Source organism: Cervus canadensis, chromosome 31 (assembly GCF_019320065.1).
Source record: "Cervus canadensis isolate Bull #8, Minnesota chromosome 31, ASM1932006v1, whole genome shotgun sequence".
NCBI classification, from domain to species: domain Eukaryota; kingdom Metazoa; phylum Chordata; class Mammalia; order Artiodactyla; family Cervidae; genus Cervus; species Cervus canadensis.
In genome coordinates, this window is record NC_057416.1 from 22,472,777 (window position 1) to 22,495,192 (window position 22,416).

A 22,416-nucleotide genomic window follows, 5' to 3' on the forward strand; every position below is an offset into this window, starting at 1 on the left:
ATCGAGAGTAATAAAATAACCTCTGGGCTTTCTTGGGGAATGGAGTTCATCCATTTAAATAGGACAATAAGGCAAACTTAGGTGACTAAGAACAGACAAAATAGCAATAACTCAAATTGGCTCATCGATCCACAGGGAGATGGCCAGCTCAATGAGATGAATTTTCTTCCTAAGCCAACATGTAAATGCCAACATTTTTTTTAAAGAGAAATTTATGACCAACTTAATAAATGAGTTCTCTTAGAGACCTGCTTCCAAATAGTTTTTGGCTGTTCACCAAAATTTAAATGTATCCTTGAGGAAATTTTTTTTGTCACAGTAGGATATTGAAAAGGATATAGGCTTCATTTCAAAATGTGGTAGACACTCAACATTTAATCCTCAGAAAAGTCCTGTGAAGTAGTGTCCTTGTAAGGATGAAGAAACAAACACTTAAGTAGTTAAGTAACTTGTCAAAGGATCACACAGCTAATGTATGGTAGAACTGACTAAACCCAGGCAGTCTGGCTCAACCTTAACCCCACCATCAAGTTCTGAGACATCAAAGAAGGTCTGAAAGTGACTGAAGTGACTCTCTGACTTAGAGGCTTTCCACTCGGGGGAGGGGTGCATTTTACAGTAATGGCATTAGAACTTGTGTCTAAACACCTCACCAAGATAGTGAGAGCCAGATCAGGCTCAGCCCTATATTTTGGGGAGCAGTGTAAATTACTAACAACCTTTTTAGAAAGTAGTATTGCAGGGTATGTATATCACAGATCTTTAAAATGCTCTTAATCTTCAATCCTAAAGGAAATCAACCCTGAATATTCATTGGAGGGGTTGATGCTGAAGCTCCAGTACTTTGGCCACCTGATACGAAGAGCCGACTCATTGGAAAAGACCCTGATGCTGGGAAAGATGGAGGACAGGAGGATAAGGGGGTGACAGATGATGAGATGGTTGAAATAACATCACCAACTCCATGGACATGTGTTTGGGCAAATTCTGGGAGACAGTGAAGGAATCCTGGCATATTGCAGTCCATGGGGTCTCAAAGAGTCAGACACAACTTAGCTACTGAAAAACAATCTTCAGCCTAATGTTGGACTGTGGGGTCTTCTTATCCTACCTTATTTCAAGTAGCAGAGACCCAAATTAAAAACTCAGAACAATGGAAAAATCTCATATACTTATTTATGTACCCCATGCTTATCATCTCTATTCTTTGAAATACCTTTGTTGCTAAGTATTCAATGATTCCCAAATCTTAACACATTTGATTTAACTGTAAACCAGAGTCACTGAAATTAGCCAAGGTAAGTCTATGGACCCTTCCAAAAAGTGAAGGAAAGGAGGAAGGAAGGAGTGTGCATGTGAGATTCCTGAATTAAATTTTATCATCACTAACAAACTGAATATGCAGACAGAGAAGTAACAGTGTGGCAAGCTGCAGAAACAAATCACTGAACGGCGGAACATGCTAGAACACATCTATATAAGGACAACAAAGAAAATGACAAGGTGAAAGGTTGTCATAACTCCTTGGGCAAGCCAGTGAGTGAAAGAAAAACATACTTCTAGTTCCGGGAATGTTTCCACATCAGTGGAGTTAGAAGAGACTCAGGAATTACCTCCTGGATTCAAATGTTCAAGCCCAAGACAGGGTGGTAAGTGGCAAGTGAAAATAGACATGGCGATAACCAGGTCTCAGTGAGCAGCCTTTGATTGGCTTCCTCTGAAATACCAGAGCCCATACTAGGCACAGGCATGTATGTTGCTGCTGAAAGCCTAATACAAACCCAATTTCTGTTCGTTAAGTGAGCTAGACTCTTACCTGGGCACTTCAATTTTTTAATAACTTCCCTGTTCTCTCAGTATGCACAATAGTTGAATTCTATTCAGTTTCAGTATTAGTATTTCACTGTAAAGTTATCAAACTATGCTATCAATGCACATATATATATACACATCATATATATACACATATATATATGCATCTTTCCATATGTACATTTTTCTTTTCCCTTTTTTGATAACTACATGTATGTTAGCCCATTGATATTCTTTCATAGATCTTTGATGCTCTGTTGTACTTTCCCTTTCTTTCCTCTGTGTTTCAGTTGAGATCATTTGCTTTGATCTGTCTTGAAGTTTGGGCATTGGTTTGTGCTGAGGGGTTCACTAAGCTACTCTGTCACACTTGGGGTATTGGCATCCCTTTGTGTGGCTAAGCAGCCAGCAGGGGCCTTGAATGGACTCTAGCCCTCCCACGAGTGTGTGCTCTGCACAGCAATGTGGAGTCACAAGTTCCTGACGTGACTGCTGATAAACAGTCTTTCCTGCCTCCTAGCTTTCTCCACTTGTGCCTAAGAGCCCCTGGAACTTACCTCAACCTTGCTGTTTATGGTTTGAATGAAATGATCCAGCCTTAGCCCAGGGCTTGCAAAGCACTGCGCCTGTGGACCCTAATAACGGCATGCGCCCCCGGTCCTCTGCTGCTGGCGCTCTGCCTGCCCCCGGCCTCAGCCTCTTCGCGTGGCCCCCGGAGGCTGCCGTGGACCTCCGCCAGGACCTGTGAGTCATAACCTTCTCTGGTTCACTTTCCCTTTCTGTCTCTATCAGATTACGGTTCATCCTTTGACTCAGTACCGAGGCTCTACTTAACAATTGTTAAAATTTAACAAAAATCACAACAGCTTGCTGGAGGCTTTTTGTTCGTGTTGGTGTTTTATGCTTTCCCAGCTGCTTGGGTTTATAGCAGTGGATGAGTTTTCAGTGCTTACCTACCTGGTGAATAAGGGGGTTTCTCTCTTATCCTGGGCTCCCTCAGTTGGAGACGCTCCACTCCATCATGAACTCTGAAGATGGCTCTCTTGGTTTAGTATGTAGAGGATAGATTTCTGTTGTTTAAAGCCACTCAGTTCGTGATGGTTTGTACCACAATCTCAGGACATGAATACAGCATTCAATTCAGACTGACAAGAATTCTGATGCAAAAGCCATGTGGAAGTGGGTCTGAAACTGGCTGAAAACTTCATCTTTTAGACATAATTGATTCTAGTAACTAGAGTTGGGAAATTTGTAGGCAAAATTGCCAGAAATGAAGAAAGGAAGGGACTTAAAGACGAATCAACAGATGAGACTCAAAATAATTCTGCCTTGAAGACTCCAGAAACATCTATTGGAAGATCCATTCAGAAGAACCAGTGAACACGAGACACACAGACAAGAAAACCCTCCTCTCACTGTGGGGAAAAGGGAACCCTCTCGCACTGCTGGTGGGGATGTAAACTGATACAGCCACTATGGACAACAGTTGGGGGGTTCCTTAGACACCTAAAAGTAGAACTACCACATGAGCCGGTAATCCCACTCCTGGGCATATCCCGAGAAAACCATTCGTTCAAAATGACACATGTGCCCCAGTGCTCACTGCAGCACGGTTTACAGTAGCCAAGACAGAGAAGCAACCTGAATGTCCATCAACAGAGGGATGGATAGAGAAGACGTGATACCTATACACAATGGAATATTACCCGGCCGTTAAAAAGAATGAAATAATTGCATTTGCAGCAACATGGATGGACCGAGAGATTGTCATACTGAGTGAAGGAAGTCAGAGAGAAATGTCATACAACACCCCTTAATTGCAGAATCTAAAAAGAAATGATTTCTGAAAAACAGAAAATAGACTCATGGACTTGGAGAATGAACATTGCCAGGCAGGAAGGGATAGTTACAGAGTTTGGGATAAACATGTAAACACTGCTATATTTAAAATGGATAACCAGCAAGGTCCTACTGTATAGCACGGGGAACTCAATGTTATGTGTCAGCCTGGATCAGAGGGCAATTTGGGCGAGAATGGATACGTGTGTATGTATGGCTGAGTCCCCTTGCTGTCCACCTGAAACTATGACAACATTGATAATCGGCTATACTCCAATATAAATTTTTTCCTTAATAGAAAAGGAGTGAAATTGGGTCATTTGTAGAGATGTGGATGGACCTAGAGTCTGTCATACAGGGTGAAATAGAAAGACAAATATATATTAATGCATATATGTGGAATCTAGAAAAATGGTACAGATGAACCTTTTTCCAGGGCAGGAAAAGAGACACACACAGGTGCAGAGAACAGATGTGGACACTGGGGCAAGGGGAGGGTGAGTCAGAGCGGGAGATTAGGATGACACATGGACACTAAGGTGTAAAACAGCTGGAGGAAGCTGCTGTGTGGCCCAGGGAGCTCAGCTTGCTGCTCTGTGACGACCTTGGAGGGTGGGAGGGGGACTCAAGATGGAGGGGATGTGTATACATATAACTGATCCACTGCGTTATACAGCAGAACCTAAGACAACATTGCAAAGCAATTACACTCCAATTAAAAACAATAATAATTTTAAAAGAACAATATGGAGGTTCCTGAAAAAAAACTAAGGGTAGAACTATCACATGATCCAGATATTCTATTCCTGCACATATATCCATAGAAAATCATAATTCAGAAAGATACAGGCAAAGCCACAGTAATCAAAATAGTATGGTTCTGGCACACAAACAGAAATATAGATCAACAGGAGACAGAAAGGCCAGAGGTAAACCCACACACCTATAGTCACCTAATCTACAATAAAGGAGGCAAGACTACACAGTGGAGAAGAGAGTCTCTTCAGTAAGCGGTGCTGGGAAAACTGGACAGCTAAATGTAAAAGAATGAAATTAGAACATTCCCTAACACCATACACAATGGAGAACAGTATGGTGGTTCCTCAGAAAACTAAAAATAGAGCCACCATATGATCCAGTAATCCCACTCCTGCACATATATCCAGAGAAAATCATAATTTGAAAAGATATGCACCCCAGTGTTCATTGCAGCACTATTTACAATAGCCAAGACATGGAAGCAACCTAAAAAGTCCATCAACAGAGAAATGGATAAAGAAGATGTGGTGTGTGTGTGAGTGGTCATAAAAAAGAACAAAATACTGTCATTTGCAACAACACAGATGGACCTAGAGATTGGCATCTGGAGTGAAGTCAGAGAAAGACAAATGTGCTATCACTTATATGTGAAATCTTAGAAAAAAGGGTACAAATGAACTTATTTACAAAACAGAAATAGAGTTACAGATGTAGAAAACAAATTTATGGTTACCAAATATAAATTTATGGTTACCAAAGGGGAAAGGGAGTGATAAATTAGAAGTTTGGAATTAAGATATACACACTACTCTATTTAAAACATAACTAAAAAGGAGTGACTCTACAGCCCAGAGAACTCTCCTCAGGACTCTGGAATGGCCTATATGGGACAAGAATCTAAAAAAAGAATGCTGATAGGCATACGCGTAACTGATTCACTTTGCTACACACCTGAAACTAACACAACATTAACCATACTCCAATATAAAATAAAAATTAAAGTGTACACAGCAAAAATATAAAGCTTTAATGAACTATCACACCATGAAGATATCTGATTTAAGCAATAGAATAAAGCTAGTACCAAGAAATGCCTCTTGCTCTCCTTCCAAATTATTGCTACCTCACCTCCTCCCCAAATGTAACTACTACCTTGATTTCTAAAGTGAAGTCGCTCAGTCATGTCTGACTCTTTGCAACCCTATGGACTGTAGCCTATGAGGCTCCTCCGTCCATGGGTTTTTCCAGGCAAGCATACTGGAGTGGGTTGCCATTTCCTTCTCCAGGAGATCTTCCTGACCCAGGGATTGAACCCTGGTCTCCCGCATTGTAGGCAGACCCTTTACCATCTGAACCACCAGCGAAGCTGATTTCTAAAACCACTGTTTTTGAATTTATATAAATGGAATTCCATAATATTTATTCTTTGTGCTTGCCTTATTTCAATCATTATTATAGTTTTTTCATTTTCTTTGTCATACTATTTTATGAGCTTACCACGATTTTTAAATTTTTCTACTATTGATAGACATGGTTTATTTTCAGTTTTTTTTGTTTTTTTTTTTGCTATTTTGAGTCATGCATTTGTGTATGTATCTTAATGAAGACAAACACGCTGGGGAGGTTAAAAAAGGCTGTGAGGCTAAGTGTGCTGGAATCACTTTCGACTGCTAGGAAAACCCAAGGATTGGCTGGCCTTGGGTTTTGTGCCATTTTGTTATATTAAATTATGGAATACTGTTTTGCAATGTAACCCAGGATTAGGAAGGAAGCAAATGTTTTTCAGTTATCCTGTAGGCACGGGCAAGTCTGAGAGATGTCTGACTTTTTACCTACGTGGGGTCAACCTACGATTTGGAGTGAAGTAAATATGCATAAACTCTGCATGTTTTGATTGTTAACCTAATACCTACAATCTTAACTGTGAGTTTAGATTTAGATACGGGGATCTTCAGATTGAAACACCATGCCAGCTTTTCTTAATCAAGGAGAAAACAATTTCTTAGCAAGGTAAAATTTTCTGATCTGTTAATAAAGATGTGTCAAGGAACACCTATACTCCACTTCTGCATGGGATAATCTGGTAATTTGTTAAATATCCTGAATTTCTAAAAATTTCTGTCTAGATTGTTAACTCAAATCTCTTCCCTTGTAGAGACACATAAGCATCCCCTGGTGGCCAAGAAGATAACTGCAATCTGAGATGTCATGGTTTTAGGAAAGGCTCATTCTAGACTACTTTCCTGCACAGTCCTGTGGGGGGAAATGAAAGAAATAGGGGGACTTGCTTGTAAATATCAAAGCTCACACCTCCTTTCCTACCTCACAGTGATTACCAGAAAGACTTGCAAATGCAGCAAAGAATACTACCCAAACCTTAAAACAAGGGTTAGGCTGACTGCTCACCATATAGACTTAGATCATTGTTTTTGGTGGCTTGGTTTTAATGTAATTACAAATATATAACACATTTTTTATGAAAATTAAGTAATACATATAATAAGCAACAAGCAAAATTTCCTCATCATTTCTTCCCTGCATTCGAATTTTCCAGCTCCGTAAGGGCTCTGTTCACTGTTTGGACATGTTTTTAGATAGGAGAAGCTTGCTGGAGGTTTTTTCAAGCTAAATTAGAAGAAAATTGGAAAAAAACAACAACAATGTAGCAGGAAGCTCCATCTGTCACATTTCCTCAGTTGTAGAAGTAAGTCTCAATTAAGAAATCTAAAAATTCCACTCATGAGCTTTCAAAGATTCAAAATTTGTAACAATTGACACTAACATATGAATAAATGCCAAATCTCAAACTTCATGCTGTCTATTAAAACGATACCACATAAAGATTATCTGTAGTGAATTTTCACCCTCACCACAATCTTTTATCAGTTTCTCCCCCCATTTGGTTGACTTTTCTTCCTGTTGGTGTTGAAATATGAAAAGGGACAATGAGTCCACTGTCAAATCAAACTTTTTAACAGTAAGTCACTCAGTTGTGTCCAACTCTTTATGACCTCATGGACTGTAGCCCACCAGGCTCCTCTGTCCATGGAATTCTCCAGGCTGTGGGTTGCCATTCCCTTCTTCAGGGGACCTTCCTGACACAGGGGTCAAACCCAGGTCTCTTGAATGGGAGGCAGATTCTTTACCGTCTGAGCCATGAGGACTCTGGTGCTAAAGATATATGCATCTCTGTAAGCTAGTCAAACCACACAGATACCCCCTTGGACTATGTTAGACTACTGACTAGATCCTGGTTTTAGGCTGAGGAAGATAACCAGAGGATGCTTTCTCAGCGATCCATGCCTATCATGGTTCTTTGTGGCTCTTAACGATGGGGAGTGTATGTAACTGGCATACCTGTGATCCACTTACATCTTAAATTCAAGCCGGTCTTTGCCTCCCTCCCCCAGTGTGAGAAGTCACGAGACCCAGGAGAGCTTTGGCTACAGAGCCCCCTCTGTCAACATCCCTTCAGGGTGACTGCGAAGCCACAGTCACTTCCGTTTTTATTCACACAATGAACATCGAATGTGTCCGGCCAGATGCTTGGCAACAAGAATGAGTAACACAGAGTCCCTGCCTTCAGGAAGTTGTCCTTATAATTCGGATGTTTAACAAAGTTAAAAGACAAAACTGATTAGAATAAAATACTGACAACTTCTGAGATAGAAACTTCTGTCCAGAATATATACATAGCTCCTATAAATCAGTAAGAAAAAGCAAATAATCCAATATAAATATTCAAAGGAGATGAATGGCCAGTTCCGGGAAGAAGAAATACAAATCACTAGTACATAAAACTGTGGCACCTCAATAGTCGTCAGGAAAATGCAAATGAAGATGATAAAGAGGACTTCCCTGTGGTCTAGTGGTTAAGAATCTGCCTGCCAATGCAGGGGACATGGGTTTGTCTTCCTTTGGCCCAGGAAGATTCCACATGCCACGGGTCAGCTAAGCCCGTGTGCCACGAATTCTGAGCCCTTGCATTAGAGCCTGCGCTCCACGACAAGAGAAGCCACTGCAGTGAGAAGCCAGTGCACTGCAACTAGAGAAAGCCTGTGCATAAAAGACCCAACAGAGCCAAAAATAAAGTTTTTTAAAAAGATAATAAAGAGATGTCATTTTAAGCCTATTAGGTTAGGAAACAATAGAGCATTAGCATCCATTATTAGGTGTGGGGAGACGGCACCCCCAAGCTTAACTGGTGACAGCATAAATTGGTCTGTCATATGGGGCAACCTTTGAATTTTAACTTAAAAATACTCATTCTGTGATCTAGAAATCTTGTCTTGAGGTATATTTCTAAGAGAAATAGCCGAGCATCTGCAAGGAGAGAGCTTACAGAGTAATCTGTTTGTAATGCCAAGACGCAGAAAACACCTCAATGCTCACCAGTGGAAGAACAGGTAGTTAACATACTATTTATTATTAGTTCTGGACAACAGAATGTTATGAAGCATTTAAAAAGAATAACCTCTGTTTCTGTGGACATGGAGAGCCCTCCCAGAACATTTCCCAGAATGGGATAACCCATGGCTTTATTGAGAGACCTACTAAGTACCCATCGTAATAAATAGGAAAGGACCTGCCGAGATAACACCACTGCAGGACCACAATCACCTCTCTTTGCTCGCTTCTCTTTCTGAAAATTCCTTTAGATGGATTTCTCCACTTAGATTTGTTCTCAACTTCTAGTTTTCTTTTGTCTCCTATTTTCTATCTCCTTTTTTCCTTAACGTTCAACATCCCTGGAATTTCCACAACATTAGCCTTCAAAACTTAATCACAAATTATTTCAGTTACCATTTTTATAAATTTCAAAGATTTTTTTTCCTGTTATCTTCCCCTTCCTCCTCTTCTTCCCCCCTCCTCCCCCCCCAACACTCTCTTCTGATACTATTAACTATAGCTTTTGTTCCCTTCCTGCATCTCCTATTTCCACTCAGCTTCTTTTCCCCATTTGTTGGTTTTGGTCTTCATTTTTCATGCCAGTGCTTTTCCTTGAATGTGTGATGACTTTTGGCCATCCATTCATATTTTCGAGAGACTCAAACAAGTAGGGCTGGGTTTGAAAAGTGAAAAGTGAAAGTGAACTCACTCAGTCATGTCCGACTCTTTGAGACCCCATGTCCTGGGTTTGTTAAAGGCTGGTATAAAAAATTAATAAACAGAAACTTCTATTAAATAGAGTATGGAGACCAGGAGGGAAGCTCTCAGGTCCTGTGACAAGAGCAGACTCTGACAGGAAAAAGAAATATCTCTTCTTTCCTGGTAAGGACTCATCCTGAATATCCACTGGAAGGACTGATGCTGAAGCCGAAGCTTCAATACTTTGGCCACCTGATGCGAAGAGTCAACTCACCGGAAAAGACCCTGATGCTGGGAAAGATTGAAGGCAGGAGGAGAAGGGGACAACAGATGGTTGGATGGCATCACTGACATGAATCTGAGCAAACTCCGGGGGAGAGTGAAGGACAGGGAAGCCTGGCATGCTGGAGTCCATGGGGTAGCAGAGAGTCGGACATGACTTAGTGACTGGACAACAAAAAAGGAAAAGCCGTGGATTCTGTCTGCTGGAGCCCTCCCAACGTTCTTTCCCCCCCTGTAAAAGTGCTCTTCTGCCCTTGCCATGTGGGAGACTCACATGCTGTTTGCCATGGTTGCAGCCCCTTACGTGCAATTCCCTGCTGATCCTGAATGAACCTATCTTTGGAGAAAGAGCCATGTGTTTGTCTCAGGTCCACACTGCCTTCACAGAAGACACCAGACGAACAGCCTTCTTCCTGAGGGATTTGCATAGCTGCATTTTTCTCCAAGGTCCTTCCTGTCTCCAGAGCAGAAGGCAGGTGCCAAGTGCGGGAATGACATTGAGGGCTCATTGTTCATGGTCTGGATTTTTCTTCACCTCTCCTCTATTTATCTTCTGCTCGACATGGGGTCTGATGTCCATGGCACCTTGGGATCAAATCCTAAGTGTAACCCTCCTGACTCCCACAGGTATTAATTCCCCCTGGTCCCCATTTCCAGCCCCCAGCCTCATGCCTCCCTTCACAGACCAGACCGCCTCCACCTCTAAGCTGTGGGCCCCTGGGGCCATCTTCAGTTATCAGTTCTCCCATAATGCAAGCCTTTGGCCTGAACTTCTGTTCAGTCATCCCCTCTTAGTATTCGTTGGGAAACTTTTCCATGTAAAAATGATTAACATATTTGGTCATTTTACTTTGAATTGGAAGTCTGAAATAAATCTCTGTAACCTTTAAAAATGGGGTTAGTTGTCCAATGAAGAACAAAGAATGGGGCTTCCCTGGTGGCTCAGATGGTAAAGAATCTGCCTGCAATGCAGGAGACACAGGTTCGATCCCTAGGTAGGGAAGATCCCATGGAGAAGGGAATGGCAACCCAATCCAGTATTCTTGCCTGGAGAATTCCCTGGACAGAAGATACTGGCAAGCCACAGTCCATGGGGTCACACAGAGTCAGATACAACTAAGCAACTGTCTTTTTAAACTTTGTCCAATGAGGAAAACCACTCACTGGGGCTATGTCTTTCTTCGCCACTAGATGGTGCTGCCTCACCGGAAGATAAAATGAGGCCAGTCACCTCCGCTTCAGTAGGAATTGGATCTCTGTTCTTAAGGATTTCTCATTTGGACAAAACACATGCTCTTACATAAGGCCACAGTGTTTTTTTCTATTCCAGAAAAATATCATCCATATTAGAAGGGGAACACTTTTTACCCATAATCTTTAAAGCCTGAATGACAAATGAGTATTTTTACTATTTGCCAGATGTGAAATCTTTGATCAGTTATTTACCTTTTCCAAGCCTCACTTCTCTAATCTATAAAATGATGAAAATAATAACTATATATTATCTAGTAGTTAAACATAACATATCTCACAGGGGTAGAGGGTGGGTGCACAAAAAATATGCTAAGAATGGCAACACTATTAGAATAAATACTTGACTTTAAAAATGATCACTTCGAAAGTCAATTTATGAACCAGGAAGAAATAGAAAATATGAACAGACCAATAAAAAGTAATGAAACTAAAACTGTAATTTTAAAACTCCCAACAAACAAAAGCCCAAGACCAAATGGTTTCACAGGCAAACTCTACAAACATTTAGGAAAAGTTAACATCTATCCTTCTGAAACTCTTCCAAAAAATTGCAGAGAAAGGAACACTCCTGAACTCATTCTTTAAGGCCACCATCACCCTGATACCAAGCCAAAAATCCCCCCCTCCCATAACACACACACAAAATTACAGGCCAATATCACTGATGAACACAGACACAGAACTCCAAATACTAGCAAACTGAATCCAACAGTACATTAAAATGAACATACACATGATCAAGTGGGATTTATCCCAGGGATGCAAGGATTCTTCAGTATAAGCAAAATCAATCAGTATGATATACCACATTAACAAATGGAAGAATAAAAACCATATGACTGTCTCAACAGATGCCAAAAAAAACCTTTGTCACAATTCGACACCCATTTATTTTCAGCTGTCGCTGGGTCTTTGTTGCTGCAGGAGGGCTTTCTCTAGTTGTGGCGAACAGCTCTCTAGTTGCAGGGTGCGGGCTTCTCACTGTGGTGGCCCCATGCAGGGCACGGGCTCTAGGAGCGCAAGAGCCCAAGCTTTTGTAGCTGCGGCACATAAATTTAGCTGCTCCACGGCATGTGGAATCTTTCTGAACCAGGGGTCAAACTTGCATTGCCTGCATGGGCAGCTGGATTCTTAGCGATTGGACCACCAGGGAAGTCCCAACACCCACTTATGATGAAAAAAAAAAAAAAAATCTCCAGAAAGTGGGCATAGAGGGAACCTACCTCCACATACAAACTTCCCTCGTGGCTCAGATGGTAGTGTCTGCCTGTAGTGCCGGAGACCCAGGTTCGATCCCTGGGTCAGGAAGATCCCCTGGAGAAGGAAATGGCAACCCACTCCAGTATTCTTGCCTGAGTACCCCACGGACAGAGGAACCTGGCAGGCTACAGTCCATAGGGTCGCAAAGAATGGATACGACTGAGCGACTTCACTTTCATGACAAATCCACAGCTAACATCATTCTCAATGATGAAAAGCTGAGATCATTTCCCTCTAAGATCACGAACAAGACAAGGATGTCCACTCTCAGTGAGGCAGAAGTTATAATGAGCCCCAGGCTGAGCAGCTGGAATCTGTCCCCTGCGAGCAGATACTCCAGGATAAAGATAATGGCAGGAGCAAGGAGGATCTGAGTCCTTTCTGGAGAGAAGAAAAAGAAACCACACATTTCTCAGTCTTTAGGTCAAGGAGACCTCCCAAACTACACATACACAGAAAGCTTCCTCAGAGGTCAAGGAAAGCAGGGAGCACCAGACCATAATATGTTCTTCCCAGAAACCCTTACACTGGAATCCATCTTGGCTAAAAGGTGTGCAGGCATGAGGAGGGGACCCTGAGGTGGACCAGACATGAACTCCGAGCTAGACAAGGCAAGATGGTTGGCCAGAGGGAACCCAGAACCGACCCACGTAAGTGATTTCAACTACTCTAAGAGTGCAACTTCTTCTGAGTCTGCCCGCGTGTCTGTCCACACGTACGTTTCCTGACTCCCCCAACACCAATAAACAATTTACTTGTCTCACTACCTTCCATCTCTGTTGAAATTTCTTTCCACAAAGCACATGACCCAGGGTCTTGAAACTGGCCACTGGCCCTCCTGGTCTAGTGGCGAGGAAGCCTGGCTTCAGTCCCTGGTCAGGATACTGAGATCCCACTTCAGGCTGTGGCAGGTGGAGGCCACCCAAGGGCATCTGTGGTGCCAAAAGCTGAGAATCCAAGGTAAACTGTGGGCTTCGCTGGCCGTAGCTCAAGGCCCCTGACTTTTTCGCTCTTGCCCTCTTTCACGCTCTGCTTCGCTTTGTTTTCAAGACCCACGGGGCATGATCTCAGCCCACTCCCTATGTTATGACTCCTGTCAACTGAGGGTGGCCAGGGATGTCCCCCAGGCCGTGTGGATCCGAACAACACTTGGGTGACTGCTGATGCTGTCCTTTGGGAGCTGACAGAAATGTGATTTCTGACTGGGAAGGAGCCCAAGGGGTCTCTCTGTGTATAATTCTCCCCACATCTCTGCCCCATATGGCACCCTGTCTGTGCTTTTCTGTTGCACTGTATTCTCACTTTGTATCCCCATGCACTTTCAGGGAAGGATTTTCTGGACCTTATTCCTAAACTGCGTCCCTGCTGCTGCCAGAATCACTGTTGCCTGTGTCAGATGAAATTAGGAAGCTCCTGATGATTTTATTTTAGCTACCAGATAGTAGGGTCATGGATTTTGGGTTCTTCTGCCATCTGGTCTTTCAGCTCACTCAGTGTCCAAATACATACCATGAGAATTTCTCTACGCCCCAGCTCCCAGGTCTTGAACCCTGTGTCATCATCTATAGCACCTAACTCCAGTTTCTCCAAGGGTTCCTCTTGGCATCTGTCAGACTCGGGGCCTTGGCAGCCTACACACTGCCATGCCTAGCCTATCAGGCTGGCCGCTGCCCAGAAGTTCTCATTATAAACTTGGTAGATGCTTAACCATGAAGAATACACCCCAGTGTAGGAAAACTTGTCATAGGACATAAAGTCTATAGACAATAGAGCTATCCTCAGTGGAATCCTGGCAACAGATTGGCACTGATTCAAATGTCCTCTCTTGGCCACATGAGGAGACACCTTGCACAAGGTACCAAGAATGACCGGAGATGTCTAGTTAGGAATCAGTGGGGAAGTAGAAGACACTCCAAATCCCGTCTGCAGTAAGATCAAAGGAAATGTAGAGGATGCTCTGAATCTCCTTCTGGTGCCTCCTCGTGACATTCCCAGGGCACTGGATTCCATGAGAGCTCCTTTGTTCTCAGTTGCAGGTTACCCAACACGGGAGGAAGCCCATCCCTGCTGGAAGAAATCCCTCTGGATGTATGCATAAGAACTGGGAACTTTTAAAATAGACACGCTTTCAAACTGTGGTGCTGGAGAAGACTCTTGAAAGCCCCCTGGAGAGCAAGGAGATTAAATCAGTCAATCCTAAAGGAAATCAACCCTGAATATTTTCATTGGGAGGACTGATGCTGAAGCTGAAACTCCAATACTTTAGCCACCCGACTGGAAGAGCCGACTCATTGGAAAAGACCCTGATGCTGGGAAAGATTGAGGGCAGGAAGAGAAGGGGATGACAGAGGATGAGATGATTGGAGGGTATCATTGACTCAATGAACATGAGTTTGAGCAAGCTCTGGGACATAGTGAAGGACAGGGAAACCTGGGGTGCTGCAGTCCATGGGGTCACAAAGAGTTGGACACCACTGAACGACTGAACAACAACAAAAGAGGGAAAACAAATTCTGCTGCAACACTGCTTGGGTATATGTTCAGCAATGAAGAAAAATGGCCGGAAAACAGCTCTCTAAATTACAACACCATTCTGCAATTGGATCTTTATTGCCCAAAGATAGGATAGTGGACTGAGATTCCCTATGTTGAAGCCCTCATGGCCCTTTGCCAAGATTCTGCCCCAACTCTTATAAGCAAAAGCCCAGGGGACCGGAAAACTCTCTTGAGATGATCCCCTTCTAATTCCCCCCAACTCCTGAGGAGAAACTGAGCTCCCCCTACTCCTGAAAGCACCCCTCCTTCTTCAGAGCACTCACTTCTCTGGGCTCACCCACCTCGCTGGGCCCCTCTGACCCATCCACAACTCCGCGTCCCTATGTCTCTCCCTATAACTCTCTCTTCCTCCTCAGCATGGTTTTGATTATTAAGTACCGCAAAGGCCACCTCTAGGAGTGTGGGCATGGGGCTTGTGGGCCAAACTTTAACTTTTTTTTTTCCTTCAAACTGTAACTTTTGGAGCTTCTGCCCAGTATCGGGCAGACTGGCTATTACCCCAAGAAGAAGAGACGGGTGCCTCTGGGGTAACTCGCAGTGGAACTTTGTATCATCTAGGATCATGGGAAATATGACCTCTTAGGGAAGTGGCAAATGGCGCAGGGACAGAGTACGTGTGCCCTATTCTTTAACTGATTTGTGTGCTCAATCTCTTTAGTTGTGTCCACAAAGAGTGACCCCATGGTCTGTAGCCCGCCAGACTCCTCTGTCCAGGGGATTTTCCAGGCAAGAATACTGGAGTGGGTTACCAGGCTCTCCTCCAGGGGATCTTCCCGACCCAGGGATTGAAACAGGGTCTCCTGTGGCTCCTGCGTTGGCAGGCAGGTTCTTTACTGCTGAGCCACCGGGGAAGCCCTAGTTCTGGCATAGTTACTCCATTTTGACGTTCAAATGCATTCCCTTCCTCCAAAAACAGAGACTGGGTTGCTTTTCTGAAGATGCTAGTTAGTTGGCTGAAGGGTTTCAGGTCCTAACTCTGGCCTTTGATTTAACTTGGAAGGATGCCCAATTAGTCCTATCTAGATGTCATACTCCTGAGGAAAAACAGAGAAGATGGGCAGTAGCCCAGGGGCACTGTGACCAGCTTGGCAGGGGCCCACCCAAACATTCTGTCATGAATGGAGATGCCGTCCCAAGTCAGGAGCCCTGTTGGAATTATAATTTCTGGGAGGGAACAGAGTCAGGAAGCATAAAGGGTTAAAGGAGTGACGCAAGAAGAAAAAGAAAATCCAGCCCTCTTTCAGGGACAGCTTGTGGAGGCTTTTAGAAAATATACTGACCCCAATAATAGTGACCCCTCCACTCCTGAGGGACAGTTCCTGCTGGCACAACCGAGAAAGCCAGAAAGAGCCCCCTGAACCATGCCCAGCCTCCAAACAAGCAGGTCTCTGGAAGAGGGATTGCCCTTGGCCTGGAAGGGGAAAGGGTGGGGGGCTTCCACTAGCAAGATGCTGCACAATTAAGGCAGCCTGGGAGATGTCTGTCTCCATCAAGTAGCCCCCGGTGGTCCCTGACATGGAGGGAAGAAGACTGATTGTTTTTAATTGAGGGAGCCACTTACTCTGTCCTGATCTCTCACACTGGGCCTCTTTCCTCTAAAAGCTGCACAGGGACTGGTATCGATGGAAAGCCTCCCACCTGTTATTTCACTGTCCTCTCCCTTGACAAAGTGAACAGGGTTTCAATCCCACATGCCCTTTGGTTGTACCTCAGTGTCCTAACCCACTGCTGGGGAGGGACCTTCTCGACTCCCTTGGGACCATTAAACAAGTAGGACATATGGCAGCCCCACATTTTGACTCTGACTACATCAGACCAAGAGCAAGGTCCTATTCCCAGTCATATTCTACAAGGAGTGAACCTGCCTTTGGGGACCTAGGAGGACCCAGGAGGGCCTTAAATACCAAACCTGAAAGAATTAGTCTTAGGCCAGAAGCCACTTGCCCTAGTAAGAGACAATATCCAGTAAAGTTGGAAACAAAGAAAGGGTTACAAGCCTTTGTAGATAAATTCTTAACACATGGCCTCTTGGTGCCCTGCCAGTCTCCATGCAATACTCCTGTTTTTCCGGTTGTTAAGTCTACTGGGAATATTGAGTGGTACAAGAGCTTAGAGCAGTAAATGATGCTGTGGTCCCTACACACCTTTGTGCACAATCCTCATAAAATATCACCTCAGAGCCCTGAGGATGCTAAATGCGCTACTGCGCTCGAACTCAAGGATCCCTTCTTTTGGATCTTAGTCCGTTCTCACAATATTTGCTTGCCTTCGAGTGGACTAACCACCACTCAGGCCAAATGCAACAGCACCCCTGAACAGTATGACTTTAGGGCTTTCAGGGTAGCACACACTGGTTCCCCCAGGCTCCAGGAAAACAACTATGGGAGACACACCTATAAGAATGGGTGATTCTACTGTATGTACATGGTATAATATGTACCTCACCATGGAGGTCTCAGATCAAAATACCACTTAAGTCCTTAGTTTTGGGGGGGCTACAGAGCCTCTCAAAGGCACAACAAATCTCAATGCAATGAGTTAAATATCTGGGATATATTACAAACAGAAATAGACAGTTATATCCATATAGAAAACAAGCTATATTTAGGCTAAAGCACTGCAAAGATCATCCTGCAATATAGGAGACGCAGGTTCAATCCCTGAGTCAGGAAAATCCTCCAGAGAAGGACATGACAAACCACTCCAGTATCCTTGCCTGGGAAACTCCATGGACAAAGGAGCCTGCTGGGCTCCACAGGGTCTCAAAAGAGTGAGACATGACTTAGCAACTAAACAACAACAACGAAGAAACATGTCTGTACTGTTTTGCACATGGTAGGAGTTTGTAGAATTTGTATTCCAAAATTTGGGCTAATGGCGAAGCCTCTATATGAAATCACTAAGACTCAGATAAGGAATCATTACTTTGGAATGAAGAACAGGAAAAGCCTTTTAATGATATTAACCAGGATGTCACCAGAGCCCCTGGTCACGGTCACCCCAATCTGAAAAAGTCATTCATCTTGTATGCAGTTGAAAAGCAAGGCACAGTTCTGGAGTTCTCATGCAGAAACTGGATAAGTTCCTCAGCCTATTGGGTATTTTTCCAAAAACTCGATTTCATGGCCCAAGGTTGGCCTGGCTGCTTCCAGGCGGGAGCTGCCACCACTTTATTAGTGGAAGAAGCTCACAAGCTTACTTTTGGACAGCCACAGGAAGTCCAGACCCCTCATCAAGAGTAAGGGCTTCCAAGATTAAACACCACAACTGGCTAACTGAAGGCCGTCTTACTAACATCACACTGTGCCCCTTCACTCCCAAGAGCTAACCTACAAAACTTACCACAACCTCGTCCTGGCTACGCTTAACGCCTGATGAGAGCCCAGAGCCAACACACTCCTGTCTCAGAACCCTTGAACCTGTTCTGCCTGTTCTGTTAAATTAGTCTGTAAGTCTAATCTAACAGACTAGGCCATAGAAAACCCTGAAGACGAATGGTTTACTGATGGCGGCAGCTTTATGAAGGACACAGTCAGGAGGGCAGGGAATGCTATTGTGAGCGCTCATAGTATCAGAAAAGCAAAACCTTTACCACCCAACACTGTAGCCCAGAAGGATGACCTGATAGTTCTCACCTAAGCCTGAACCCTAGAGGAAGGAAAAATTATAAGTACATACACAGACTCAAATTATGCCTTCCTTCCTTCACATGCCCATGCAGCTGTCAGGAAAAAATATAACTTTTAAGAACAAGAAATTCCTGTATAAAATATGAGGCTGAGATTTTTACATTTCATAAAAGCAGCTCAAAAACCAAAACAGGTAACATTCATTCACTGCCACAGGTACCGAAAGGGAACTTCTCAAATTATCCAAGGAAACTACGGGGCAGGTTGAGAAGCAAAGAAGACAGCCCTAATGCCCATAACAGAAATGGCGCTGACCCCACCTCTTGCCCCTTTTAACCTTTTTCTCAGATACTTAACTTCCAAAGAGACCTGCTCATGAGATGAAGGAGGAACTAAGGAGTAACATGTTCATCAGAAATCACTCATACTTCTTTCTCCCAGTGGAAAATTATTGAAGGGTCAGATGATTCCATCTGGGGAGAAATGCAATGTCTACAATTGTTATCTGTCCTTTTACAGGGAAAGGGCTCCCAGATGTAACCAAAATGATACTTAAACCTGCAGATTCTGCTCCACTCATAATCCAGGAGGCAACCTCAAGCCTCCCCATCCTGTTAGCTCAGTCCAGAGATGAGACTTCTCCAGCAGAGGACTGGCAAATAGATCTCCCTCACAAGCCCCAGGGCTTCAATACTTGTTAGTCTTTACAGACATTTTCCCTGGATGGGTAGAGGGCCTCCCCACTAGGACAGAGGCGGTGGAAGCAGCTAAAGCACTTCTAGTAGATATCATTCCTAGGTTCCGTTTGCCTACCATCTTCAGAGCAACGGTGGACTCTCATTTGCAACAGAAATTCCCCACCAGCTTTTACAGATTACCACCTTCATTCATCCTGGAGACCTCAGTCCTCAGGAAAAATCTAACAATCTAATCATACTCTAAAGAAAGCCCTGGGCAAACTCTGTCAGGAAACATCAGAACTGTGGTAACGCCTACTGTCAAAGCTCTCGTAAGGGTCAGAGCAGCCCCTAAAACAACCACTAAGTTAAGCCTCTTTGAAACAACCTATAGAAGGCCATTCTGAGAGAGTCAATTCCTAGGTAGGTTGATAAGAAATCCAGGGTCCCCGAGGAGGAAAAAGGGGTCTGGGGCTCTCAAGGAGGAGATAGGGGTCTGGAATTCTCAAGGAGGAGGAAAGGACAAACATCTTTTTTTTTTTCCTCTACATTCCTTAGTCTTAGTCACATAAATCGTTTTTTTTCTTTAAGCCCAGAACTGATGATTACACAACAACTCAGTTTAAACTCTGTACTAAGGATTATATAACAACAATGTATCCTGAGTGAGGACAGTTTCTCCTTCCTGAAAACCTTCTGACTAATCCTGATATCTTAGAATGTCTATTTTGGGAGTGGGTCTGGTAAAATCTTTCTACTGTTAAATTCTAATCCTGTCATCTTAACATGTAAATTGTGGGAGTGGGTCTGGTAACATTTTTACAGCCTTGAGACATTCTTTTGATTTATTGTAATAACTAATTAAAAAAGTATATAATTCCCTTGCTTAGACTTGTAAACCCTGGGGAACAGGTGCTCTATTAGACCTGAAAGATGACTTCCCTGACCAGTATCTCCTTCCAAATGAAAGGGACCTTACCAAGTCCTGCTGAGCATCGGACAGCAGTTACACTGCAGGGAGCCACCAGCTGGGTTCATCTGCCCAGGATTAAACCTGCCTCCACTGATATGTTACAGGAATCCAAAGACTCACTTCTAGCTCATCTGTGAATCGCCCCCTTTCCCTGAGACCCCACGGGACATGGAGGACCCTGGACAACCTGAAAACTCCAGGTGGATTTTTTGAGTGAGCCTCTCCAAGACTTAAAGCTCTTGTTCAGGAAGGATAGACAGGGACTTCCCAGGTGGTCCAGCGGTTAAGAATTTGTCTTGCAATGCAGGGGATGCATGTTCAATCCCTGCTTGAGTAACTAAGATCCCACATGCTGCAGAGCAACCACGTGCCACAACTCAACAGCCCGTGAGCAGAGACATCACTTTGCTGACAAAGGTCCGTCTAGTCAAAGCTATGGTTTTTCCAGTGGTCATGTAAGGATGTGACTGTTGGACCATAAAGAAAGCTGAGTGCCGAAGAATTGATGCTTTTGACCTGTGGTGTTGGAGAAGACTCTTGAGAGTCCCTTGGACTGCAAGATCAAACCAGTCCATCCTAAAGGAAATCAGCCTGAATATTCATTGGAAGGACTGATGCTGAAGCTGAATCTCCAATACTTTGGCTATCTGATTGGAAGAGCCGACTCATTGGAAAAGACCCTGATGCTGGGAAAGACTGAGGTCAGGAGGAGAAGCGGGCAGCAGAGGATGAGATGGTTAGATAGCATCACCAACTCAATGGACATGAGTCTGAGCAAACTCCAGGAAATAGTGAATGACAGGGAAGCCTGGCTAGCCACAGTACACGGGAACTCAAAGGGTCAGACTTGACTTAGCGACTGAACAACAACAGCCCTGAGTTAGTTGGTGGGATTTTAGAGAACAAAAAGATAGTAAGGTTCTTACATTTATCCCTCCTCTGCTTTTCCTGTGTAACTATTCTGCCTGGGCTCTCAGGAACTACTTGATTCATCCATAGTTCCCCAGACTGAGATGGAAAAAAAAGAGCCATTTTATACACAAGGAGGAAAACCATGAGACCTCTGGTTTTGTCTTTACGTAAAAATTAACTTCTAAATGAGTTGTATTCAATTGGTTTAAAGGAAAAGGAAAGTTAACATACATTCTCAGAAATATAAAAGTGGCTCCCAGGATACATTTCAGGTTCATGTGATCTGGGAAACAGCCAACATTTAATTAATATCTGGTATTAGAGTTAGCTTAAACTTGTGCATTTAATTAATGCAGACCTGACTTTAGAGTGATCAACATTAAATACAATTATTTTATCATATGTAGGGTTACTGAGTATAATAAATGCATATTCTGTCTGTTGTGAAATTCGTCAACAGGGAAAATAAGCTGATATGATTAAAATTTTTAGTAACTGGAATAAGAACTTTTTGGCGAACTCTGTAGCAATAATTATCTAAAATACTTTTCAAATGTTGATAAACTGAAACTACATTAAGTTAAATGATAGGAATTCATTCAGCATCCAGGTCATTTCAAATAAAATAAATTATTGGGAATATTAATTGCTAAACAGGTCCAAATTTGCCAACTTTTGTTTCCTGTGAGAGAAAAACTAAAAATGATTTGTGTCACCTTGAGATGTTTTTACCAATCTATACAATGCTAATGTAGAAGACAGTTCACTGTTGTTTAAAGGAAAGTAGGGTGTGTGTTTTCAGAGAAGAAGGTATGAGGAAAGGAAACGTATTTTGTTGAAAGGGAAAAGGGTGATCTTGTCCTGGAACTGGCTATCTCTGAATGGGGAAAAAAATAAGGGACAAAGTATGGCTAGAGAAATTAGCAGAAGGTTTGTGAAAGAGGAACATTGAGAAAAGAAGTTTGTTATGTGGTCAGGGTTTTATAAAGTTGCATTAAATGTAATTAGGTAGACACATTTTATTAAGAATAGGTTGATTGATGCAAGATAGAATCATCAGGCCCTCTCCAATTTTATCATATGTGCCGAAAAGATAGAGGAAAAAGTTTTGGGTTCTTCTGCTGTCTAGTCTCTCACCCTACTCTATGTCCAGAAAAATCCCAAGAGAATATTCCCACCTCCAGGCCCTCATTTTCTGACCCCCATGGCATTGTCCACCAGCCCCACTCCAGTTCCTCCAGAAGTTTCTTTCTGCACCTCTGGGGCCCCCTTCACTCCAGGCTTTGGCAGCTTGCACACTGGTACACCTACCTACTGGGCTGGCCAGTTCCAAGGAGGCCATCCTAGGTTCAACAGATGCTCAATGTCAAGGCAT